We start from the raw sequence: 16,892 nt of genomic DNA, 5'->3' as shown, positions 1-16,892 counted from the left end.
ATCCACTTATTGTCAAAATATAAGCAGACTGTATTCTGTACATACACTGTGTCCATCAATAAACACACATAGACCGCCTACTACATATATATCACATGCTTTGCAGGATTTCTAACCCTGTATCTACAGTTTATCGTAACAATTTGATCTGTGTATTAGGGATGTGCAGAGAGCCCAGTATTTCTATTTGTATCTGTATTTGTTGAGGCAGCACAATTATTTGTATTTGTATTTGAATAAAAGTGGAAAGAGGCTTAAAAATCCTGTTTTTTTTTGTTTTGTTTTTATTACACTTTTAATTAAAGTGTTACAATAAGTGTTCATGCATAAACTACCTTACAAAGACGGTCCCTACAGCAGGTCTTGAACTGGAGTCTCCCAGATCACAGAAGACTGCACTGACTACTGAGCTACAACTTTACTCATCACCTCATTGAAGACAGACCTTAAGTAACCAAACTGTGACTGCTTTCAACTTGAAAATGAAAGGAAACCTGAAGCCTACACACAGCCTAGGCCAAAAACTAAAAACACCAGTATGATCCTTTATTTCTTGCCTGATCTTTATCATCCCTCAGCTCTGCCGTCGGGCACATCTATTCATATCAAACTATGTAAGCAAGTCAATTGGCTGAAGGAAAGTAAAAACATTCTAATTCACAGCAGATCAAAATATCTAGATGGCGTAACATAAAGTCCAGATGTTGCTTCTCTCCCACTCCTAAAACAAACAATGGGAGGGAACAAGTCCAAGCAAGTTCTCTTGAAGTTTACACAAAGTACTCTGGGAAAATATAATATCACTTTCACTGTCACACCTTTTACCCCACTCCCCAAAAACGTCATCCTTTAACATTCACAGGATGCTTTTCACATTAGAAGTGCTTTAGAGGAAGCCAAAGCGTAGCATCACATTTAAAGTCTAACATTTTGACTATTGTGGATTCCAGGTATGCAATCCAAGCTTTCCAACTACTGAAACTAACTATAAAACAGTCCTACTGACTGTGCCCAAAATCTACAAATCCTATTTACTACACAGCGTACTATATTTACCCTGCACCATTTCATTTGAGTGTGGAAATTCCATGACAGGTTCACTACTTTCTGCTATCAATCACACAATTGGGATGCTGCACAAAGCACTGAAAAACAGGCAGAAAAACCTCCTGCAATCACTGAGGAGAGGAAATTAATTAGTAACACAGCTAATAAGCTATGATAGCTCAGTTCAGCTCAGGTCAGCACAGTTCACCTAATTTGAAAAAGAGGGGAAAAATCTGGCACAGATTTACTTTTTTCCAATGATCACATAATTTCCAATGAAATAAGGCATTCACCCTGACATATTGTTGTACTAAATCCTGGCTGTCACTTTAAACCACACCTTTAAAGTGACTGTAATCAATATTAACTCCACTGTATGAGCTGACAGTGTGTAATGTGTTGATTGTGGCTCATAGTGATGAACCTACAGAGAATTATCAGCGACTCTGCAGCTACTCTCGAGCTTTATAGTGAGTTTCAGTTCATTGTTTAGCTGTCTGGCTGCACCTTTACTGTTCTGCTTCACTCTCAGCGCTCTCATAGCATCGTTTTCGGCTGCAGCAGGCAGCTGTTTTTAAGAAAAAGCTCTAAAAACCCCACTGTACACTACCTGCTCAGCACCAAACGGCAAACAGACACAGTTAGCTGTAGACTAGCTGGTGAACATAGTGGAGCATTTAGCAGCTAAAGAGCCAGATATTTCCCTCAGGAGTTGATGGAGAGCAAAAACAGAGCTAAAAGAGAGTGAATATTGGACTTACATTCACCAGGTGAACAGAACCACGACTCAAGGTCAACATATTAACTTAAAAGCTCATGATATGTCAGTGTTGTGTTCACTACTTGTTTCTGAAAAGTGGACAAAAGGTGTCTCGTTACATTTGAGTTGGTGATGTTTCAGGAGTGGGGTTTGATTTACCTGCAGAAGTAATACATACTAGCAAAACCTCATATTTTCTATACGGCATTTCAGTATCAAATTGATAACGTAAATTGTAAAGTGGTGTCAAGCTGATGTAAGATTCATAAAGTCATGATGTTGTGTGAGCACCAACTACTGACTAGAGCTCACAGTTTGACCAGTATTTTGCTTTCTGCTGTATCTGCATGACATTTAAATGACCGACGCTGCCGGAGACTTCCCGATCAGGTTACACACTCCCACACACTTCGCAGACTTTCAGACTCAGATACCCAGCCCCCCCTCCCCTTGCCGAAAACACATGCTTCAGAGTAAAACCGCAATGATAACACCTGTAAGGTTTGGTGCAATAATAACAAGTCAAGTGTATTTATGTAGCCTGAAATCTCAAGTTTATCTCAGAGAGCTTTTACAGTGTTTACAGACTGACACATCAACCTTCAGTCTTTACTGTAGAGCCCTAGTTTGGATCAGGTACAACTTTTATCAGACAGGGAAACTGCAGAAAACAGAACAGAGAGCAGACAGACATGTGATAGGTGTTGTATGTGCAGAGTAGTACTGGTGCATGAAAATCACAAACTGAGGTGAGGGCACAAAAGCAAAAAACTGAGGTACAAACCTGTAAATTGGACAGGTCGATATCAGCTTATCAAAGATATATTGTATCGTGATATATAATGTAGCTCAATGAAAACATGGAACTGCAGCACAGGAATGCTAAAGATATTCTTATATTTCAACAGTAACATTTTCCACTCCACAGATTTACCATTTCACTCCCCTAACATAGTTGGACACACGCTAACTGTCACCCTCACCTGTACTCTCCAACCTGCCGAAGACCATAACAGAAATAGGCATTTTAACTCTACAGAGGTTTTATTGTCTTTCTTTGTGGACTACATTTGGTCGACTATTTCTTTGTTTAGAATCAACATGTTCTTGAGATTATTGTTGCTGGAGGTCTAGATAACAGCTCTATTGTCAGGAAACTGACAGAGATATTAGACCAATATAACTTCTGACAGTCCATCTTGGTTTAATGAACTCAAAGCAGGAAACTTAGACTGTATCTATTTATATTTGTTGATTAATCTACTGTTTATTTTCTCAATTTAGAATAAATCAGAATAGTTGTACAAAATCAATTTAAGTGCAATGCAAGGAGTACCCACACACTAAATCAAAGCTTGCTTTGACCCTCACAGGATGCTGTCACATAATATTTCACAAAGTTTAATGTTACTTGATTAGAATACCTGCCCTGTTGGCACAATTTAGCTAAAGTAGCTAATGTAGCCCAAGTATGCACTGCTCGGTGTTTCCTAGCTAGCATTAGCTTGGGTCCGAGGTAGCGGGGCGTGTTTCCAGGCGTGTTGCTCCTGGCTCCAAACGGAAAAGATGGTGCCGACCATAAGCTGCAACTCTGGGCTTCAAACCGGCTCTGATGAAACCAACGGGTGATGTCATACCTCGCTACGTCCATCTTTATATACAGCCTATGGTTTGATCATGGGCTCAGTTATTGTGTACATTTTTAACTACGTTTTGCTGAGAGGAACCAAAAGCAGGGTTGTCTGGTGAAGAGAAAATTTTCAACCAAAAAGGGGGTTCATTTGAGGATAAGCACCTTAAGATGCATCTCGTTTTTAAGGGCGCAAACAGACAGTTAAACAAATATATAAATATGGTAAATGGCCGCATTTATATAATGCTTTAATCAAGATCGCTTTACAGTGTGGGCCTCAAGCCGGCTCCAATGAAACCAGTGGGGGATGTCACACCTCGCTACGTCCATCTTTATATAATCTGTGGTCTCGACCTGATGAATCGCACAAATGAGGATAACGTTGCACATTTACAGGGCCTCTCGTTGAAGGCATTGACGGCGTTGCACTTGGTTGTTCAGCTTGTCTGGCAGTGAAGCTGTGTCCTACTTACCAGCAGAATACAGATGTTGTACCACAGTCTGACACTTGTGGCTGCTTTGATCTCTGCCCTCCTTGGGTGCAGAGTGGGCGCTCTGCTGCTGGTGTTCAACACAATCCGGCTGACGCAACAAACACCAGAGACTGATTAGTTCCCCCTTTTTTAAGACACTGATGAAGAGGATGGAAAGGCGGCTGATGGTATGAATCAGTGTCTCTGTAGCAACAAGCCAGAGGAAGCCAGAGGAATCTGTCTTAAACTGGTGAGGTGAGACAAATAAAAAAAAAAAAACAACAAAATTAGGAAAGTATCTGGATTTTGCACTTATACATGAGAATATATACTGTGCATTTGCTTTGTTGATTAAAAGCTCTGTTTTCGCCGTCTACTTTTCTCTTTTTGGAGCACTTTTCTCTGACTTGTGTCTCTGGTCTGTCCCTGACATGATGGAGTCAGTCGGCAGAGCCCTGAAGCTCTGTTTATCGCTGGCTTATTTAAAGTATATTAATATTAAACATATTGCGTGTCCGAATTGCACCAAATTCGACACTGCATTGATTCGCCAAGGACATACATACAGACATACGGACAGAGTCCTTCCTTTAGTAGAGAGATTTCAATAACAAAATATTCATATGTAACATACCTGCAAAATTTTCACTTTAAACCCTTTCCAATATTTTGTTTCAGCAATATCTTACAGCCTTTTAGTAGTCATCATGAAGACTTGAATGGTTTTGTTTGTTCTCTGAACAACGCTGTGCCTTTCTCCACCAGCCACAGGAAGAAAATTGACAGTTGGAATTAATGACTTGGTTTCTCTTTTCAGATACAGACAATGCGAACTGACTCACTTCACAGACAGGGTGAACTATTTCCCTGTCACTCCCTTTTCTTGAGTAAATTTGAGAGAAGTCACATTCCTTTGAGTTGCTCCCTCTCCTCTTGAAGTGTCTGAATTGGTCAGAAGACAATAACTTTATTTGTATTGCACCTTTCATACAAAAAATTGCAACTCAAAGTGCTTTACAACAAAAGAAATTACATGCACCAAGTACTTCACATCAAGAAAGACATAAAAGACATGCTTAAGTGTAAAGCAGACTGAGACAAAAGCTAGTTAAAGGTTAAGGTGAAGAGATATGAAAAAATATTTAGTAAGCTGGCTACCCTGATATCTAGTGTGTGTTCAACAGTTTTGGGTATATTGACAAAGGCTGTGTTATAAAAATTATGATTGCACTGCGTATGAGTGTTACTATTTTATCTAGATCATGATGAATTGTTCCTGTTTTGTACTGCAACTCTGCAACATCAGCAGATTTATCAGCTAAGGTTAAAGGAAGTTCAGTATTATATTTGTAAAAGAGGAAGATGTAGAAATTAAAATTCGTTGGAGAAAGGGTGAGACATGTCATCCGGGGGACAGTCGGGCTATATGGCTCCTGGACAGGAGACAGACAGACATGACGTTATCTATGAAGTCTATACTTAATAGATTAGGGGAAGAACTGAAACGTCCACTCATATTGTATAAAACCTTGTTGTAAGCGCTCCACTGGGAGCCTTTTCTTTGTAACCTCATCTTGAATGTTGCACTGTGAAACGCTCCTTCTTGTACAAGAAAATAAATTCTGTTAAACTTTTATACTTCGGCTCCGGTCTCTATTGTTTTAAAGGTTATTACGAATACATTTTTTTAACAGGCTGCATCCCCGATTTTCTTTCGGCTGTTGCTGGGAATCTCCAATAAACCAGCAAGTCGCAGTGTTCTTGAGGGTGAATAGTGAACAAAGGAGTTAGCAATGTAGCTTAGTCCTAGCCCATTATGGGCTTAAAGTCAATTCTAAATATTACAGGAAGCCAGTGCAGAGCAGCTAAAATTGGACTAATGTTTTCATCACCTTGCTAATGTGGGACCTGACGCTTAGATCTGAGTCTAAAATAACACCTAGACCTGTAACCTCAGATTTAATCCAGGGAGCATTTCTCTTTTGGTTTTGGGGCCGACTAGTAGGATTTCAGTTTTGTCCTCATTTAACTTTAAGAAATTACTGCTCATCCATTTATTTACTACCAGAGGACATGTAGTAATGGAGTTCATAGCTGCAGCATCATTTGGTTCAGTAGATATATACAGTTGTGTGTCATCTGCGTAACTATGGAAACATACATTGTGCTCTCTGATGATGTCACCAAGTGGCAGTATGTATAATGAGAATAATAATGGACCAAGGCAGCTCCCTTATGGGACCCCAATGCAGTTGTCATGTTTCTCAGACACATGATCTCCAAGACTGACATTAAACTTTCTTTCTTTGATGTATGTTTTGAACCAGTTTAACGCACGGTCAGAAAGACCAACCCATTTTTCCAGACGATTGATTAGGATATCATGGTCAGTCGTATCAAACGCTGCACTTAGGTCTAAGAGGATAAGAACTGAGACCCTACTTTCATCCGAGTTTAGTCTGAGGTCACTGATTATTTTAGTAAGAGCAGTTTCAGTGCCGTGGTATGTTCTAACAGACTGAAAATCCTCCAGGATATTGTTAACAACAGCTGTTTTGAAGGCATCTGGAAAGATGCCCGTTTGAGGAGATGCGTTTATAATGTTCAAGACATGACTTGAAACACTGTCGAACACACACTTAAACAATAATGTAGATACAGGGTCAATACATGAGTTAGAGGAGTTACACTCAGTGACAGTCTTGCAGTAATACAGGTGAATTTTCCCATGGTGACATCATTTTTACAGGATTTGCTAAGGTAGCAATACTGGCTCTAATTGATGTTATTTTGTTGGTGTTGTGAGTAGCTGGTCAATAGGTAAGGGATAATGTATAGTGACATTCATTATATATATTATATAATAATATATTACATAATAATATAATTATTATGGTCTTTATTGTGCTTTGCGCCGGGGTCCTGCATCACCGTAAAGGGGTTCTTTTCACAATAATGACCCACTCGCTGTACATAATCCTGCTTATTACATGGCTGTTTACTAATGAAATCAATAATCTCACACAAAATATCGATTTAAAAATGATTTCATTGATTTAAAAATGATTTTATTGCTTCCACTAAAAAAATAGTCCATTAGATTCTACAGTTGAAACTGCGTGCATAGCAATGTAAATATCTATGAAAGCTATGTAGCCTTCTTAAGATTATAACGTTTCTGCATGTGATGTACTATTGTGTGTACCTTTGGTTTGTACTGTTTGTTATTGTGCTGTTATATGTTTTAATTGTGACCTGCCGACGGGACCGTAGATGAAAATTGGTTATAAACTAACTCTGGTGCAGTACATCAAATTGTAACATTTATGTTTAACACTGTACATTGTATCAATAAATAAAATACAACAATATTACTATTATCACTACCGCTTATTACTTAAGTTAGCGTGCAGTGATGTGCAACTAAGGCTCACCAGGCTGCTGTCACAGATATTATCTCTAACGTTTTTTTGCCACAAGGTGTCGCGAATGAGCTGTAGTTGGTTATTTTACCGGACTTCTTTCTGCAGATTGATATGACTGAATGTGGTCCTCCAGAGACTATTAACAGAACTGTGTCCTTAGCAACGGTTCTGTTACTCATAGCAACGCTCTGCTGTTCAGAAATAACAGACTGTAGAATGCCGTAATTGACCAATCAGAATCGAGCATTAAACAAAGCTGTGTAATAATGGAGAATAATATTCTAGAGTTCCCAGCATTCTCTGAAATAATCTTGGAAAAGTAATCCTTTCTTGCCATAGGCAGTCATGGCTTCTTTGTATATATTACAGTGAAATAGATAGTTCAAATACAGAGACATTATCAGTATTTAACCCTTTTGTTAATACTTAATCTAGAGTGTTATCATGGTGATGAGTGGCTTCATTTAAATGTTGGGTGAGTTCAAAACTGTCCAGTAGATTTACAAGCTCCACAGTTTTTGAGTCATTCTTTTTGCTGATATGAATGTTCAAGTCTCCATTCAGGATTAACCTATCATATCTAGTGATCTAGTGATCAGCTCTTAAATACTTAGATACATGTTTTAAAAAGAAACATTTTATTACACCGTTTAGAATCATGAGGGCCTCAGGACCCCCTGTGAAGCTTTGGTGACACCTAGTGGGAGTCGGGACCCTCAGGTTGGGAACCAGTGCTCAAGAGAATATCATTGAATAACATGAAATTTGTTCACACACACACACTATGCAAACATGCCCTAACATTTTTTTTTTTTTGCAGAATCTACCTTTCAATTCAATTTTTATAATTTTGTCCATGTCTGACAGCAAATATAAACAATTTAAACAAACATTTGATTTGATTTTTTATTTTTGTTTTTGAGGTTTTGTTTTATTTTTGGATTGGAGGTTTTGGTTTTAGTTGGGATTAGAAGGGTTAGATGTTTGTTGGGATTAGAAGGTTTAGGTTTTGCCCGCTGTGAGAAAGGTCTGTTAGCTGCATTCATCCTGATCCCCCTAATCTTTGGTTGGGATTATTGGGGTTAGGTTTTTTTTTTACTTGGGATTTTGATTTGGTTAAGATTAGACCCAGGTTTCAGTTTTAGTTAGGATGAGAGCGGTTAGATTTAAACTGGGATTAAGGGATTAGGTTTTGGTTTGGATTAGGGGGTTTAGGTTTTACATGTGGCTCACTGACACTGGAACATGGTCGCTGCTGTTATATGTCAAAATGCCCGCTGTGAGAAAGGTGTGTTAGCTGCATTCATCCTGATCCCCCTAATCTTTGGTTGGGATTAGAAGGGTTAGGTTTTGGTTTGGATTAGGAGGTTTAGGTTTTAGTTGGGATTATTGGGGTTAGGTTTTGTTTTAGTTAGGATTAGACCTGGGGAAAACCCATGCAACAGGTGGAGGAGCCAATGTGCAGCCCTTGACATTTCTCACAGCGGACATTTTGACAAGTGAAACACAAGCGGAGCTGTATTCCAGTTACATGTGGCTCACTGACACATCTAACTGGAACATGGTCGCTGCTGTTATATGGTCAAAATGCCCGCTGTGAGAAAGGTCTGTTAGCTGCATTCATCCTGATCCCCCTAATCTTTGGTTGGGATTAGAAGGGTTAGGTTTTGGTTTGGATTAGGAGGTTTAGGTTTTAGTTGGGATTATTGTGGTTAGGTTTTGTTTTAGTTAGGATTAGACCTAGGGAAAACCCATGCAACAGGTGGAGGAGCCAATGTGCAGCCCTTGACATTTCTCACAGCAGACATTTTGACAAGTGAAACACAAGCGGAGCTGTATTCCAGTTACATGTGGCTCACTGACACATCTAACTGGAACATGGTCGCTGCTGTTATATGGTCAAAATGCCCGCTGTGAGAAAGGTCTATTAGCTGTATTCATCCTGATCCCCCTAATCTTTGGTTGGGATTAGAAGGGTTAGGTTTTGGTTTGGATTAGGGGGTTTAGGTTTTAGTTGGGATTATTGGGGTTAGGTTTTGTTTTAGTTAGGATTAGACCTAGGGAAAACCCATGCAACAGGTGGAGGAGCCAATGTGCAGCCCTTGACATTTCTCACAGCGGACATTTTGACAAGTGAAACACAAGCGGAGCTGTATTCCAGTTACATGTGGCTCACTGACACATCTAACTGGAACATGGTCACTGCTGTTATATGTCAAAATGCCTGCTGTGAGAAAGGTGTGTTAGCTGCATTCATCCTGATCCCCCTAATCTTTGGTTGGGATTAGAGGTTAGGTTTTAGTTGGGATTAGGGGTTTTAGGTTTTAGTCGGGATTAGGGGAGTTAGATTTTGTTTTAGCTAGGATTTTGTTTTAGTCGTCGCTGGTGTCCATAAAGCACAGCCTGAAGGGCTTGGCTAACGCTTTGCCCACAGCTTTGAAGAAGGTGGCCACCTTGGACTTCTTCGGAGGAGGGTCAATCAAAGCTTCCACATGGATGTTTAGATATTTCACAACAGAACTGGTGAAAGTTGGATCATCTTTTGCTAGTGCCGCCTTCAACAACTGTTTTGGAGTCTTATACTGATGAAGAAGGTCTTTTATAACCGCTTTATTGACCTTCTTGACGTCCTTGGGTTTTGAGAGAGAAGGAAGCATCGTGATGCCCTCTGCTTGTGCTCTTTCTGAGACACGGTTGATGATGTTGTTCATACTTTCAATTTTCATGTCTTTCTTGACATTCCAAGGGATTCGCCCAATCAACCTTGTGACCAGGGCACAGACAAAGTTGTCCACTGTCGAGGCTGTCAGCTTGTCTCTTCCTGATGATGATTGACCTTTACTGGACTTAATGGAAAGTGGCGCCAGAGTGGAGGAAGACGCCAAAGTTCCTGGGCGAAAGCCCTTTGTTTCTTCCCAGACTAAATCGGATGTTGGCTCTCGCTCAGGTACTTTTTTTGAGGCCAAAGTCCGGCTATCTACATGTAGCCGGACATTCAAGCGGTCACAGATGTCATTGCTGGAGCAGAAGTCTGGCTGTCTAATGTCACTTGGAGTTAATTCCTTATATGTTGGAGAGGGTGTTGTAGTCAGCGTCTTGCTGGCTTCAGGGGACTCTGGTTCAACGACGATCACTTCTTGTGAAGTCAGGGTTTCAGGGGACTCTGGCCCGACGAAGATCACTTCTTGTGAAGTCAGGGTTTCAGGGGACTCTGGCCCGACGAAGATCACTTCTTGTGAAGTCGGGGTTTCAGGGGACTCTGGCCCGACGAAGATCACTTCTTGTGAAGTCGGGGTTTCAGGGGACTCTGGCCCGACGAAGATCACTTCTTGTGAAGTCGGGGCTTCAGGGGAGTCGAGCCTGATGTTGTCTTCTTCTGTTGGGGTCAGTGATCTTGTTATCAGGTCATCGATCTCAGCAAATGCACCGCACACTTTCTCATCGTAACTTCTTCTCACTGACGGCTCTTTCTCCAGCCAGTGGAGCATCAGCTGACAGAACTTTCCTACTGCGTCCTCTGTCATTGCATACAGGACTTCAGGAGAAAAGTTGGGGCGAGTGGTGCCTATTTTGAACCTGCGCTCTGAGATGACAGAGTCAGAGAGACTTCTTCCCATTGGCAGGATGGGGATCTGATACATCTGGCCATTCATAAGGTGATGGTACATTTTATCCGTCAGTTCTCTTGAAAACTTCCTGATCTCTTCAGCGAGCGCAGCGTTTTCTAGTTTGTTGCTGGTACATGTTGCAGTTTGCAGGTCTGATTTATCAAACAAGGCGTCGACATCGTTCTTGATGGTGTCAAAGTCTAACGGAGGAGATGACAGATCTCCGAAGCTGATCATTGTAGTCCTGCTGGCGGGTCTAGACTCAGGCCTGGGAGGCTCTGGAATAGCCCCAGGCAAGGTCACCTCCTCGGCTTCCTCCATGATTCTCAGCAGAGACCTGCTTGAATCCTGTTTCAGACTAACGACAAAGTCTGTGTCATTGCACTGAAACGCACTCTTCAGTTCTTCCATTATGGTCTGGAACTGATTTCTGGCAATCTTAAAAAAGGTGTGTTTATGCAGGACTTGTATAGCGTCTTCTGGTGGTATGGCCTGTCCGGCAAAAAAGTCCCTCACCTTATCGAGGGCGAGTCTGATGTTATAACGAGGTCTGGATGAGCTTCTCTCACTGCAACAAATAATATCTCCGAAGACAGGATGCTGCAGGTCTTCACTAATCATTGTGACGATCTCAGACGCTGCATCATGAGCCTCCAGAGAGTCACTGAGTGGCACGAGAGAAGTTTCAGCCTCTTCTGTGTGGCTCACTGTATCACTGGACCATTTTTCTAGGATGTCACTCACTGCTTTGGTCACTGAGGGGACGCTGATGTCAGAGTTGATACTCTGAATGGATTGACATCTCTCCACCTCATTGTCTTTTGGGCGCAAACACATCCTATGTAAGAGTCCTTTGAGACAAGTGAAAGCATGACTCACCATGCGATGAAGGTTCCCGCTGTTGGACATGGTGGGGGGCACGTACACGGCCGGCTCTGATGGCCAGCAGGTGCTGTTGGCGGCGGTGGATAAAACAGACCTGATCCTCTCAGACACTTCTTTTTCAATTAGTGTCGAGAGTTCCAGGATGCTCTGACTTCTTACTTGGGGGACGTCAAGAGCAGTTGAGAAACACTGGGAGAGGGAGTCTCCCAGGTGAGTATTGTATGTCTCCAGTTCAACTGGAGACGTGGTGTTTGAAAGGTGCTCCTGAAAAACAGGCACCACAACTCTCAGCACTGTCGCTGACAGTGCTTGGACAATTTCAACAAGCATGTTGACAAGAGTGGCCTCAGTGGCCGGGTGTTTAATGCCTGCGGCCAATAGGATCCACTCCGCTGGCGATATCTGATCAAAAAATTTGTTGACTACAGGAAGAAGAGCCTCTGACGTTACCATGAACGTGTTCTGGGATCCGGAGGAGCTCATTGTGGACACAGACATCTTCTTTCTGGTGTTTTGTATGATGCTCAATAAACTTGTGTGAAACTTTCGGTTTGTAGGGTCTCTGGAATGTTAAGATCCTCACTGTATGCGTCGGGTGTGGTCTCCGAATCACTTGTGAAGGCCTAAAAGTGACTTTATACCGGATTTCACCTGAATACCCAAGTTTCTGTGGCTTAGATGTGCCTTTTTAAGTTAAGATGAAAGCAGAGATCAAAGCGCGCATCTTCTAGAACAAACATCAAAGCCAATCAAAGCGCGCAGGAGAGAGAGAGAGGTGATGTCATTGGACTAATGGCCACGTCATCAAATTCTCTGTTCTCAAATTGTCAAAGTCTGCGCTCCACCTGTGCGCATGCGCCGCGCATGCCAGCGTGTGTTTTGGGGTTTGAATGACAGAACATGCAAAGAAAAAATATCTACATGTTTATACAAATGTAATTTATCTTGTGGACACAGGGGATCTGATAGGATCTTTTCTTATTTCTCCATAAGTGTGTTTTATTTCAGCCTTCCTTTGCTGAAATGGATCAAAAAGCATTTATGTGCGCCACGTTTCACACACAGAGGATCAATCGAGGTTTATTTTCGTCATCACATCAAACAGGTAACTTAAGTCCGTTTTGAAAATACAATAAATGTGGATCTGATTACTTATTACTGACTGTAGGTCATTTTTTTGCTCGCTTCTTTCCTCTGGATCATAACAGAAAGCTGATCTTCAGCTGGAAACCTGAGACTTGACTTGAGTCTAGAAGGTAAAAAGCTGAGGAGACTTGACTTGGTGACTCCTATTGAAAAATGCTTTACTGGATTTTATAAAATAATTAGTTTATCTAAACACATACATGAGTAGCTCTATAGTTTTCTCTCCTCTACAGTAAATCGACAATTTTCCTCCTGAATCCGTGAAAATACGCTGATACACAAATCACTTCTGTGTCTACTAAATGCTGCTTTTAGTCATTAATAAAGCTCCTTTTCGTTTTGGTAAAATATTTAAGAGTATTATGAATGTGTTTTCACTTGTCTATTGCACTTCATATTAGAAATAACACATTTTTTCATGCCATCCGACCTGTTTTAAACAAGACAACGGAGGGTGCTGTCGCCTACTGCGGGAAGAATTTATGATAAAAAAAATATATAAAAATATGTTTGTAATTTCTCACACTTATATGTAAATGATCTCAGCTGCTGAAAAGAGGTTTAAAATGACTGTTAAACAGCTGTCACCTGTGCGTAACGGCTCATACATACAAAACTTGTTGGTTAAATTGAAAACCTCAAAATCTCTAAAGCCATCAAATTCTAGGTATTGGAGGGAGAACTAATGGAAAAAACAAAAGATTCTTTAGAAGATGTGGCGAAAATAACGCAATTCACCTGTTTATTTTTCTGCCCATCGCTAAAAACGTCCTGGCAACCAACCTCTGTAATGTAAATATTCCAAATTAAACAGCGACTTGAACCATTATGTATTATTTTAGGAACATCTGGACTCTGGACTATATTTAGGCCTATACCGGAATTGCAGCTAATGCAGCTATCAAACAGATAACGAGGAACTGGTTAAAACATACTCCACCTTCATTTAAAAACTGGAAGTCAGATGTAAACAGCATTTTAGAAAAGGAAAGAATAATTTATAGAATCAGAATTGGAAAACGTCAGGTGAGGTGGAGGGTGGTGACGGTCAGAGAATCCAGAAGACCCTGCTTCCTTCCCGACTAAAACCTAAAACCCCTAATCCCAACTAAAACCTAACTCCTCTAATGCCAATTGAAACCTAACCCCTCTAATTCAAACTAAAAGATAACCCTACTAATCCCAACTATAACCTAACATCCCTCATCCATACTAAAACCTAAACCACCTAATCCCAGCTAAAATAATCCCAACTAAAACTAACTCCCTAATTCATACTAAAACCTAACTCCACTAATCAAAACTAAAACCTAACCCCTCTAATCCCAACTAAAATTGACTCCTTAATTCAAACCAAACCTAGCCTCCCTAATCCAAACTAAAATTTAACCCCCTAATCCCAAATAAAACCTAACCCCTCTTATCACAACTAAAACTAACCCCTCTAATCCAAATTAAAACCAAAACCATCTAATCCCAACTAAAACCTAACCCCTCTAATCCAAACTAAACCCTAATCCCCTAATCCCAAATCAAATCTAACCCTTCTAATCCCAACTAAAACCTAACCTAACCCAGGGTTTGTTATTTTATTGTTAATAATTTGTGTTCTGAATAACTTTTGAATGTCATATGCTCATAGTTTTGTACAAGAAACAATACATTTGTGCTATATCCATAAAATGTCTGTTTTCAGAATACTCAATGGTAGAATAGACACCCTTTAAGGAACCTCTGCTCTAGTGGATCATTAGTTATAGAATATAATTTGATTTATCTCTAAAATCAATGCTTCTTTATTGCTGCTGTGAAGGACGAGGCTGTGTGTGCTTTTAATAAAACATGAAACTTATCAAAGACATCAACACTCCTTTTCATCTCAATACAGCAAAATGTTGCAGAAATGGACGATATACAGTAGATGATATTCACAAATGTTACTAAATAAAGTGTCTCCATCTCACATTGAGAGCCATTATTGGAGTTTTCCAGAAAATACTGGGGATAGGAAAAAGGAATATTTATTGCACATCCTGCTGCAGCTGCCAAAAAAGCAGAAGTAGTAGAAATGTTTTACTTTTCTGAACTTCAAGAGTTTAAAAGGATGTTAATTACAAATATTAAACTGTATGTTTTCGTCCTGGTTTTTCAGAGCTGGACACAAGAGACTGAATGCAGCGTTTAAAAAAGAAAAGTGTTGTAAAATAAATCAAATTTAATTTAACATTTAATCATTTATTGGATTTTAACATCATCAAGTTATTAAAAAGACGTACACAAATATTTAAGAAAATAAATTACCAAGTGCAAAATATTTCAACAGTTAATAAAAAATGAAACACTGTTTTCTTCCTACAGCCTCAGACACAACACGGAAATACATAAAACACACATGAGAAAATATATAAATACAGATAATACAAAAGGCTTCAGTCCAATCCAGCAGCTCCAGAGATTCACTAAAAACTGCTTTTGTCAAGAAAATATCTGTTACACAGAATCAAAAATACTATACAGAGAAAAATATTTACAGTGTGATCACAGCTGGAGATAAAAAAACAATGAATGAACAGTCGTATATTGAGTAATAAGCTTAAAGTTAACTAGAATAACAAGTGTTGACATGTCAGCTTTGTAGACTATATTTTACATGCATTAATACTTTTTGTGAACCTTCACTTTTAGATCTGTGAATGTTTTTAGTGTTCAGTCTTTCTAGTATTCAGCACTGATCTGTACCTGTATCAGATTATAAGCTTTGTGGTACTTCATATATTTCTGTATGCTAAGAAAATACACAGGAAACACATGTAAATCATGTGATATGTTGTCTATTTTTGATGAGAACATAAATCTGTTGTCATAATAGAACAATACTATAAATTTGAATTTCACTTTGTTGGTAAAATGACACATTCAGAGCCACTCCATGGCTAAAATGAGCACTTCTTTGTTTAGAAACAATATGTATATGCTAAATGTATTTAAAGATGCAGCCTTTTCACCAGTCAGGGGTTTTTGTTTTTGAAAGCAAATTGTTTTATTGGCATATGAAATTGTCCCCCACCCCTCCGATTTCATCGGGTGGGGGACAATAATATAGTTTGATGCGGTTTGTTGTAAGATTCCATGTTGGTTTTCCTCCTGTCCACATTTTTTGAGTCACCAGTTGCCACCGGTACTAACCAGTCTAATTTGCTGTAATTGTGCCTCATCAACTCTTTAGTTTTTATAATTTTGCAATTTATACATTTTGTTTGTTTTGCTGCTGTATGTGTTTTATGGTTTTGTTGTCAAACATTTAATTTTTTGTTATTTATTTTCATTCTTGTTTTCAGTTTCACACTTTTAATCCAGTTTGAAACACTTTAAATTGTATGAAAGACACTATACAAATAATGTCATTTTTATTATTAATAAACTTGATGAAATGTCTCTGAGTAATACACTGATGGCATATTTACCACACATACAGTATATGTTGGAATTGAACTGTGTTAAACTTTAGTGGTGTTATTTTATAACAGTATGAAAAGAACTGATGTTGAATTGATTTCCAAGTGAGGAAAAACTAAATCCTGCAGACCTGATACACACATCAGCCTCAGGGAGGATTTAGTTGTATTTAGCTGCTGGTTTGTGGTCATTTCCTGCCCTGCTCTTTCATTTTAAAATCATGTGAGGCAGTTTTGCAGAGAGTCTGGTCTCACTAGAGGGCAGCAGACTGCAGGAAATCAATCAACACAAAGTTCTTTACACATGACTGACAAGCTCATAATTAGATGGTACAAATGTCAACGGTCCAGATAATTTAAGACTAATGCAAATGAGAAATAATTCAAATAGGAAAAGGAATCCATAATGTAAATCTACATCTATGAAAATAACAGAATATTAAACATCAAATAAAGAAAG

The 16,892-nt window shown here is 39.5% G+C and overlaps 2 long non-coding RNA genes across 2 annotated transcripts; one reads left to right on the top strand and one right to left on the bottom strand.

Moving 5' to 3' along the window:
- Positions 1-2,362: 2,362 nt before the first annotated feature.
- On the bottom strand, positions 2,363-7,604 carry LOC122965470. The gene is made up of 4 exons (XR_006398234.1): positions 7,348-7,604; positions 4,756-4,855; positions 3,914-4,160; positions 2,363-2,468 (listed from the first exon to the last, which is right to left on the bottom strand). It is a non-coding gene; the product is annotated as an uncharacterized LOC122965470 (long non-coding RNA).
- Positions 7,605-7,682: 78 nt separating this feature from the next.
- On the top strand, positions 7,683-9,617 carry LOC122999369. The gene is made up of 3 exons (XR_006407704.1): positions 7,683-7,813; positions 7,993-8,424; positions 8,712-9,617. It is a non-coding gene; the product is annotated as an uncharacterized LOC122999369 (long non-coding RNA).
- Positions 9,618-16,892: the final 7,275 nt, after the last annotated feature.

The sequence above is a fragment of the Thunnus albacares genome, chromosome 16 (genome assembly GCF_914725855.1).
Source record: "Thunnus albacares chromosome 16, fThuAlb1.1, whole genome shotgun sequence".
NCBI classification, from domain to species: Eukaryota; Metazoa; Chordata; class Actinopteri; order Scombriformes; family Scombridae; genus Thunnus; species Thunnus albacares.
The sequence above is the reverse complement of the archived record's forward strand: the minus strand, read 5'-3'. Positions and strand labels throughout refer to the sequence as shown.